This window comes from Natrix helvetica (assembly GCF_964273705.1).
Source record: "Natrix helvetica genome assembly, chromosome: 1".
Classification (NCBI taxonomy): Eukaryota; Metazoa; Chordata; class Lepidosauria; order Squamata; family Natricidae; genus Natrix; species Natrix helvetica.
In genome coordinates, this window is record NC_138548.1 from 196,726,962 (window position 1) to 196,737,050 (window position 10,089).

General features: G+C 48.6%; 1 protein-coding gene across 5 annotated transcripts in view; it reads right to left on the reverse strand.

Moving 5' to 3' along the window:
- ATP2B3 (ATPase plasma membrane Ca2+ transporting 3) overlaps positions 1 to 9,632 on the reverse strand; it is a 133,219-nt gene extending 123,587 nt beyond the window's left edge. For 2 of the 5 annotated variants that reach the window (XM_081934682.1, XM_081934681.1), the window contains exon 1: positions 9,459 to 9,632. The gene's annotated coding sequence lies outside the window, so the exon portion shown is untranslated. The remainder of the gene's footprint in view (positions 1 to 9,458) is intronic. The other 3 variants (XM_081934683.1, XM_081934679.1, XM_081934680.1) reach the window with 3 other exon arrangements.
- Positions 9,633 to 10,089: the final 457 nt, after the last annotated feature.

The window sequence follows — 10,089 nt, forward strand, 5'->3', positions numbered from 1 at the left end:
CCTTTACTTGCTGCGTAGCAAATCTTGTCCATAACACAGCAGCTTCTGTGTATGAGAATTTTCCCCAGCCCATCCTTTTAAAATAACCTATATATAGAAGCACTATTTGCCCTGAGCAGCCTTGGCCCTCCTTTATAGCAATCCATAGTAAGATGAGTCCTATTCTTTTTCCCCAAATCCTGCCATCGGGTACAGAGAACCTCTTCAAAGGGGGCAATTGCCACTCATCCCACAAAAAGGTTTCCAGCTCAGTTTGTGATTTGCTGGCTTCCTTCCTTTCTGCCTTTCTCACATGTTTGTCTTTTTAAAATTTGTGTTTTCAAAGACGCCAAATGAGCCTTCATTTACTCATCTGTTGTCTCGTGAATAAAAAAAAATTAAGACTTGTTTTGGGAAGAGTGTTTTTAGGCCTGATGGTCAACTAATAAGAAGCTATGCATGTTGTTCTGATCTCCCTCTTGCAGCAGACAGCTCCTCCCCACATCCAGCCATTCCATGGTAAACTTACCCTTAAGAACTGTCCTTGGTGCTGCTAGACAGCAACTATTCTCCCTGGCCAACATCAAATCCTTTGATGCAAATTGGCACTGCCTGCTGAGATCATGCACAAGCTGTTGCTGGTCAAGAAAGCCTGGGAAGGTTGGTTGCATTAGGCCAAGAGGGGAAAAAAAGACCAGTAATGCCAGTAAATTGCTTAGGCAAGCCCTAAAGAGGGAAGGAGGGTCATCGAGAATAGATTGTCCCCTCAGTTTCCAGAAAGTATGTCATATGATAAATGGTAGATGAAAGAAGGAAAAAGAAGAAGTTTTCAGTAGGATGAACATCTGGCTACTAGGAGCTACTGAGATTTAAAAGTAGGAGTTCTTTCATCTCTGCATGCCGGGTTGCTTGAGATCACAATGGAAAGGAAGCCATTGGCAACACTGAGTTCCAGTATGGTTCTGCCCCCAATGATTTCAAGCTATTTTTTCTCTTCTCCTGATGTGGTGCACGTATTGATCCTGCTGGATCATTTGCTAGGCAACAACAACCATCTCTGACCCTATTAGTATTGACATCAATCTTACTAACCAATGCTTCTATTTTGTCTGTGTTCCATTGCCTTTGGATGCTGCCAACCTCTCTTTCCTGAATCTTATTTCTCACCCTTCCCAAATGCATTTCTGAGCTTGAATTCTGGCCCACAGAGCACTCTGCTCTGAGGCTGGCTCCCTAGTTCCACTTCTGCCAAGATTCACGTCTCAGCTTCTTGTATGCATGATAGAGTCTCTTGATAGCAAGTTGGATGCCATATAAATTTGGGAAGTAAAGTAAGTGAGTGAGTGAGTGAGTGAGTGAGTGGGTGAGTGAGTGAGTGACTGACCGACTGACTGACTTGTAACCTTTCAGATATTACTTAGTTATAACTTCCTTGATCATTAACCAAAATGCTAATGCCAGTTAGAAACTCTTGTTCAATAGCATATGGAGTTTCCCAGTCAATTTACTTCCAGCTCCTGCCCAACTAGCAGTTTGAAAGCATGCAAATGCAAGTAGATTAATAGGTACCACTTCGGTGGAGAGGTAGCAGCATTCTGTGCACCTCTGGCAAATAGCCATGCTAGATACATGACTCCAGATGTGTCTTTGGACAACACTGGCTCCCTCAGTCAAGTAACAGAGACAAGCACTATGCCCTAGAATCGACATGACTGACAGGGAAACCTTTACCTTTTACAATAGTCCAATGTTGATTTTATGTCACAGACAGATGAATTAAAGCAACACACTATCAAGTTGAGCAACCTGCCCTTTGTAGATTAACCTTCGTAGCTTGCAGTAGAGAAAAGAGAGAACTACTATGCAACAGTATTGATGTGAACTAGCAAGGCCAGCTGTATGATATAATGAGGACTCAAAGTATCTTATCATTTCATGGATATGAGTATAAAAACTGAACATAAAATTTGACTTCTTCAGGGTCCCACTTTTTTTGTCAGAAAAGGATTTCTCTAGCCTGTGGGGAGCTATAGGTTATATTGAACATGAGTCTGATGAAATCTCAGAAGCCAGATAAAATGTGGTCCCAAAATGAATTACCTCTTTTCCCCCCTCCTCTCCGTAGCTAAAGAAAAACAGAATGAATTATGCAAAGTAATGACAATGAATCTGCATAAGCTATATAGGTCAGAGAATTCTGCTTCTAGGAGCAGAATTCTCGAAGATTGTAGGACAAAGAACGCATACGGTTATTGCAGAAGTGACGTACCCTGACTTGCTTTCTGATCGAGGTGAATGATCTCGTCCTATACATTCAGCCAGGCTGAATATTGACCTCTCTTGCAGTGTCTTAAAACATGCCCCAACCTAATGAAAACCATGACGGTGATAATAGTGGTGAAAATATTGCATTAGGAATGGGGAGGCTGAGCTTCTAGTCTCCCCACCGTCACAGAAACATATTGAGTAGTTTTAGATCAGTCGCTTTCAACACCATAAGGTAGAGACAGAATAATAGGAAGGGATGTTGCGTGTGCCTCTTCCAGCTCCTTAATAAAAAGTGGGCAGTAAATAATCACCTTCGTTATTATCTTCCACTTTGATGAATACATCAGTGCATAATTAGGACAGTATGTGGTGTGTGTGTGTTGAAATAGCATCTGAAGCCGGGTCTTTCACATATTATCGTGGATCTGGTTAGATGAAACTTGATTTGGGAAGGGGCAGAGAAGGCAGAAGTAGAATGAGTTCGCATTTATAGCTGATAGACCAGAGAACACTGTAGAGTGGTTGTATTTTCAGACTAACACACAATGTGAGGGCATCATGGGACTCCTAGTTTTCTTTACAAGACAAATGTGAATGTTTGAAGACACTTTTTGGAAGGATGAAGTACTCAGCCAAGCATGAACCTGGAGCTGAAATCCAGAATCACCCAACTTGCCTACAAACCCATCACCAATGATCAAGTCAGAGAGTGCGAGCTGCATGATGGAGCAACCACATTGCCTGCCAAAAAGAAGGCCCAGCATCAGTTCCTGGACTGAGCTGAGCATGCTGGGAATCATTTGGACTTGATGCTTCTTCACTGCAAGATCCTTTGCATTTTATTCTTTTAAAAAACATTTGATTGATTTGATTTGATTTCTATAGCTGCCTATCTGAACAAACGACTCCGGGCAGTGTATTTTGTAAAAACATAAAACAATTTTTAAAAGTAAAGGAATGCAAATTAAATATATACGGTTGCCAAGTAAAACTATTGCCACAGGTGTCAATATAGCCAAGAAATGGGATCCTTAACAAACTTGGAGGCCCAGGTGTGGGAACCCAATCTGGTCTTCAAAGCCTTATGAAAAGCCAACAGGGTTGACATCATCCTAATCTCTGACAGGAGAATGTTCCAGAGGGTGAGAGCTATGGCAGAGAAGATCTCCTAGTCCCCACCAAGCCAACATTCTAGACAGGATCTGTAATTTGTGCAACCTGCTGCACCAAATTCTACAAGTAAAAATGAATGGGAGAAGACAATCCCTTAGGTAATTTGGGCCCAAGCCATGAAGTGCTTTAAAAGTGACAATCAGCACCTTGAATTGCACCTGGAAGCACATTGGCAGCCAATGCAACTCACACAGCAGTGATGTTACATGTGTCAAATATCTGACACCAGTAACTGCCTGTCTAGCTGCATTCTGCACCAGTTGAAACCTCTGAATGCTTTTCCAGGGCAGCCCCATATACATCACATTGCAGTAATAGGATGTAAGGTCACAAGGGCATCAGTTTCACTTACGATGTTGGGAACTGTGATCAAATACATCTAGAGGACCCAAGACTGACAGGAAATCTGTAAGGTCAGCAGTGATTACCTTTAAGGGCCAGTTGGGCCCAATGGCAATTACCCATACAGATATACATGGCATTGCCAAGGCAAGATATGCATTTCAGAAAGGACCACTTGTGTAAAACAAAATAGTGTGTGTTATTAAAGCAACAGCTGGACCAACAGCAGATAGCTAGTAGATATCTAGTAGAATTGGCTAAATCTGATTATTTGTATGGCTGCAGTAGAAGATTATGGTGCCCCCTAAATGGCCAATAAATACTTAAATAAAAAGAAAGGTCTTCCTTTTGACATAACAAAATATGAATAGGCTAGGTTCTTAGGTAGTTGAGTAGCAAACAAGAATGAAATTAATTTTGCAATACTGTTATGCATCACTATAGCAATAACGTTGGAATCTTCTGGTTTGTGAAAAGTATTTTGCAAACAATATGTAGGATCAGAATGGGCAACTTGCAAGTTACATATTGCCCTGAAGTTCCATATGGTTGCACCACTGAATTGCGTATCTCATCATTTTGAGGAAGGAGGTCCATGAAAATTATGTTTAAAGTTTACCTAAGGCAATTAAGAAAGCAAAGACCCCAGTCTTTAAAAAGGCTGCCTCCTTCTTCATGCTCACTGAAACTCTCAGATCACCACTATCTCACCTCCCCAAGCAACCATGAAATGAAGCTCTCAGGTGCCAAATGGTAGTCCATTTCTGGTGCTGGATATTTGTGAGTGTAGGTGAGAAACACCCCTCTGAACCCAGGTGGGTGAAGAGGAGAACTCTCAAGGAAAGGATCCCTGTACCAATAAGAAACAGCCAGGCAGAGTTAGAGATTGAGGGCTGAATGTGATCCACTTGGATCTGCAGAGATATTGGGGGGCACAGAAGTGCACAGAACTGGATTATGTGCTCTGAGGGCAATCTGACTCTTCCAGATTGGTTCGTCTTGACAAGCAGCGTAAGTAAGTCCAGCTTGGTGCTTAGCTCTTAAATGCGATGCTAGAAACAGCACAGCAAGAAGTGGACAAAGCCAGGAAAAAAACCCCCTAACATTTCCTTGAATTCACTTCAGCTGTAAATGTGATTAAGATGAACAAATGCAATGAACCTGTCCTGGTATTTCTATGCACATGCCTTTGACATTTTCCGAGTACATCCCTCTACTTTTAGGAGTTAACATTTGCAAGAAGCTCATGAAAAGCATCTGGATGATGCCTCCAAGAATTGGGATTAGGGGTTGGGTTTGTAAATTGTACAGTTTACAGTTCACAGAAATCCCAAAGGACTGTGAAAATGTAAAGCCTGTCTACCATCTCTGAATCAGTAGAAAATGGCAGGGACCAGCATGAAATCTGCTGTTCCTATTGGTGAATCTCATCCCCTCAGTTTCGCATTCCTGGTCACTGACAGTCGTCTAACAGGGGACAAAGCCAAACTAATTGGTATACACTTGTTGGACAGTGTTGGAACAAGGGAGAAAATACACTATAACAGTGGTACAACTAGGGATGGTTTAGGCCTGTCTCACTCGTGGGCCTGGGAGGTGGAGAGAAAAGTCCATGGCAATACAAAGATTTGTGTATTTGTGCTGTGGCCGGGTACACTTGGGGAAAAGCCCACAAAAGGGAAAGAAGGGAAGACCAAAAGAGTCTTGAGAGACCGGCAGAGACAGCATCGTGGAGCCATTTTTGGGCAGAGACATTAACCCTCTTCTCCCTGTTTCAGGTGACGTGTCCTTATTGCAGAGAAGAACTGATGCTGCTTGCCAGCATTGGGAGTTCTATACAGTGGACAGCTCCAGTCAAAACATTTAAAGCCCAGCGGACTAACCCCTTTATGCCAGATGCACAAATCCTGCTATTTTGTTTGTTTGTTTGGCTTTCAAGGGTAAGATTCTCCGTCTGATTAAATAAAAAGCCCAATATCTCTCGGCCAGCTCTTTGCAAGCTCACAGCAAATGCAGGCAGCCTGGTGCAAATCATATTGCCTTCCCTCATCCCCAAGGCTGAACACACCTCCGAAATATTGACAGAGAATAACCAGCTGTGGCCTTCTCTTAGGAAGAGGGGAGGGAGGCTCTGTCCTGGTTAGCTCTGGGACCTAGAGATCCTGAGGGGAGGAGTGGGATAGGAAGAGTGACACAAGAATTAAAATGAGTGGGAAATCATGAGTAGGTTACTTAATGCAGGGTTATATAAGGAGAGAGAGAGAGAGGAGGGAGGGAGGGAGGGAGGGAGGGAGAAGATGTAGGTGGGTGCTGAGGTTTTGCTTGTTCAACAGGAGTTTTCCATCCCCTCCCCCTTCCCCCCCAGATCAGTGGGGGAGAAAAGGATGAATGGTCCAACAGAGCTTGCAGCATGCAGAGATGGATCAAGGGAATATTAGGCAAAATTGGGGGGGGGGGCAGAATGTATAAAAATAAAATTGGCATACGGGGTTCACAGGAGAGAGAAAAAAGGAGGGGGTAGGAGAGAAGGAGAGGCATGGTTTATGCATTTACCAGGCTGATGAACTAATCGAGTCTCTGTTCCACTGGCGCTTATGCTCTAATAAAGCTTTCTGATGCATTGGTTTATTAAATTAATACTCTGCCTTTTATTCCAGAGCTCGAGGTAGTGTATATATACATGACTCCCTCCTCCGATTTCTTTCTTTTTTTGTCACAACAACCTCGGGAGGTAGGTTGGCAGAGAGAGAGAGAGAGAGAGAGAGAGAGAGTGGGTGGATGCGCTGGCGCTGGATCACCCAGTGAACTTGTGCTGCTGGGGAGGGGGAGGCCACTGCCAATATTTCTTGGCCCCTCCCTGTTCTCTGCCTACATTTTTCTTTCCTCTCGGGTTCCCCCCTCCGCCTCCCCTCCTCGTCCTCTGCTTCTCTCTCCCACCTCCCCAAAATGATTGCGGCAGTGCTGGTGCAATCCCTCTGCCCTAGTTAGGCGCTGGTCTACTGTATTCCTGCATCAAGGGCCAGCCAGTCTATTTCCATCAAGGGAAACAGAGGCGACAGCAGCACCCTCACCAATCTCCCTCCTTTGCCTTCAACCCCTGCTGGTTGTCGGTAGACTGTCCCTAAGCAAGGAGGCTCAGTTCATTCCAAGCGCAATATTACAGCGTCACGGTCGCGAACATCTTTCTCCCGGACTGGAGTTACGTTCTCTCCAAGCAGCCTCGCCACGACTTGGGTTGGGGAGGTGGGGGCGGCCTCGGATTGCCTTTGCCATGAGCAAAGGACTTTCGGTGGGGTCAAGCGCCACGGGGTATGTGCAACAGAAAGCCCGCGTTCCTCGAATGCCCGGGCTGGAGAGTCCCCTCCCCCCCTTCGGTCAAGAAAAGGGTTGGTTTAATGGCAGATAACACGATGTCATCGCGATCCTTCCCGCCACCCCAGCCTGCCCTTTGCTACCGGCCGAGCGCCGCAATCGGGGGGATGGGATCTTGCGGTCCTCCCGCCCCCTCCCCAGTCCACCGCTAGCGGGTAGGTGGGTCAAGCCCAGCCCCCTCCCTCCCTCTTGGCTGAGCTCCTCCCCTCCCTCTCCTCAGCCTTTTCCCCCACCCCACCCCTCGCGCTCGCTGCCACTCAGGACCGCTCAACCAATCAGAAGCGGGGAAAGGCAGCCCCCGGCAGCCTGTGGATCCCGCCCCCTCCCCTGCAGTTGCCTTGAAAAAAGCCAGAGCCGGAACGCGCTTCGCTTCCCATCCCGAGCAATGCGCCAAAGCAGACCGCGGAATAGACGCTCCCGGTTGCCCTTGGCGATTGGCGGGCGGGCTTGGCGGTCCACGCCAGGCCCTGCGCGATACTTCCCCTTCTCTACCCCCCCTCCACTTCCCTCTTCCTCACCGCTGCTTCCTGGGCTTCGGAGCGGTCTGGGAGGCCAAAGTCCCTTTGCCGGTCACCCAGGGCTCCTCTAAAAGAGACCGCCGCTCCGCCTCTCCCGAGAACCGAACAGGCTGAGAAGGCGGCGGCATCGTGACGGTCGCCCTCGCCCTCCCCCACCCCGCTCGCTTTTAGGTGGCCGGGTGGGGGCGAAGAGACTAGAGCTGCTCTAGGGGGCGCGATGTCTACGGGGAGGGTGGGGGGAGGGGGAAGGTGGCCCTCAAACATCGAAGCAGCAGAGCTGGGCAAGAGGAAGAGCCGCCGAATATAAGTCCCGAAGGGGCGGCCCGTCCCTTCTTTTCTTGTCCTGCTTTGACCCGCCCCAAGTACACAGCTCCTGTAACTGTTGAGGCAGACCGCTGGGCCAATGAAGCCTTTTGGAATTTATCCCACACCACACAGGCCATTTATGTCCTTATGCTGACGTCGCCCCCTCCCCTCTTTACCCTACCTCCCCCTGGAGTTAAGCAAGGCAATAATACCCTTGCCTGACCTCAGTTTCCCCGAATTTTTCCGCTCGTCCTTCCCCCTCCAGGCCTGGCGATTCATATTCCGCCTGCTGAAGTTCGAGCGAACTGTTTTTCGTCCGTCCACACTCCCCACTGAATCTAGCTGTTCCTTTCTTCTTTTCCCCGCCAAGCCCCCCCCCCCCCGGTGCCTGAAGTCTTATTTACTCCCTCTCGCTCAGTCCACACCGGGATCCGCTGCCCCGAACAAGCCATTGAAAGGTCCTGCCGGACTCCAGAGGGTCGCAGGGAGGTTCGCACTTTCGCTCGCTCGCTCTCATGTTCACACATCACATGCTGTGATCTGACTCTCCCACCTCTTTCTTTAGTTACCAAAGGTGCAGAAGGTGGGAATGGCATGGCGGATGGAGATTGCTCGCTGCTGCCAAAACTGCCTATTTAACCCCCCAGCCCCAGCCCAATTCCTGCCCCCACTTAATGCAGGTACCTCTCTGCAGTGGGTAGGTGGGCGGGAGATCCCTATTGGTTTTGAAGCATGCCCCCACCCACCCACACCCCTTTACTGGCCAGGGACGTCACCGGCGCTCCCTCCTCTCTCCTTGAGTATGTGTGCGCGCACGCAAAGTCTCTCTCTTTCTCTCCCTCCCCCCCCCCTCTCTCACACACACACCCCTCAAGAATACGTCGCTGTCACCTTGAGATGCCGGCAGGCGAGCGCGCAAGGTGCAGCAGGAGAGAAAGCCAAGCCAAGTCGACATTGAGGAGATCACATGGGGGGGGGGGGAATAAGGTGGCGATGACTGGGAGGGGACATCAAGCGGCCAAAGGACTTGCTACACTCCCCATTCTATTTTGCAACCCCCCCTATTTTGGCATACCAATAACCAATATCCCAGAGCCGTTTTGGAAAGCTGGACCCCTGCAGGTGTTACCAAGCGCCTATCTCCCTTGCTATCTCCCCGGGTAATTTTAGGCTGCGTCTGGGAGAGTACCAGCTTTTTAAAAGGTGGGAGGAGCGCCATTTGACGGCCACCAAGCTTTGCTTTCTGCAGTGACTTGTCCCCACGCCATCCCAACCGCATTCCGCTCCCCTCCCCCCTCCCCCCTTCTGCATTACCTATGACGGAGACTGCCCGGGTTCCCTTCTCAGAAGGAGGAGGGGAAGTCTCCTCAAACCCCACTGGGCGCTATGAGGTTATATATTACATACATGTCTCTATGTGTCAATCACACAGTGTTTCCCATCCCAATCTCCCCCTCCCCCGCAACCCCCACCCCCAAAGGTTATCCGCATGGTACTCACCCGGCCATGCCAGAAGCAGAAGAAACTGAAGTGGGGAGCAGGAAGGTTGTTCGGGAATCGGCCGCTGAAGAGAGAGAGAGGTGGTGGAACTAGGGATCCCCCCTTTCTCTCTCTAGCTTGGCCCGGATCCAGTCGAAAACCGGAGACGCGGGGGGGGGAACTTCCTCAGTTCAATTTCCCCCCTTTCAAGAGAGGATTAGAGGGACAGGGGGGAGGGCGAGGGTGGGGGCTGCTAGTTGACTACAGCCCCGGGGATGCTGCGGCTTGACATCGCAGCGCCTACATTCTGCAAGGATGGAGAAGGCTCGCGGAGCACTGGTCCAGCTGCAAATCTCAGCAGAGGGGGGAGGCAGGAGAAAGAAGAGGGGAACCACGGCTTGGTGGGGGGAATGGTGAAAGAAGGCGAAAGCCAATGGTAGAGATTTGAACCTCCTGCCCCACCCTCCACCCCAACCAGATCCATCCCTCCAACTCCTCCCCGCCTCTCGAAATCAAGAGACATCTACGGATTTAGAGTTGGAACTTCATTGATGGCTGCTTTCCCCTCCCTCGGGTCTATGAGATGGTATGTTCCAAGCTGCCTCTCCATCACTGACTAAGAGCGATGGAAGGATTTCCACTACCTGTTTCT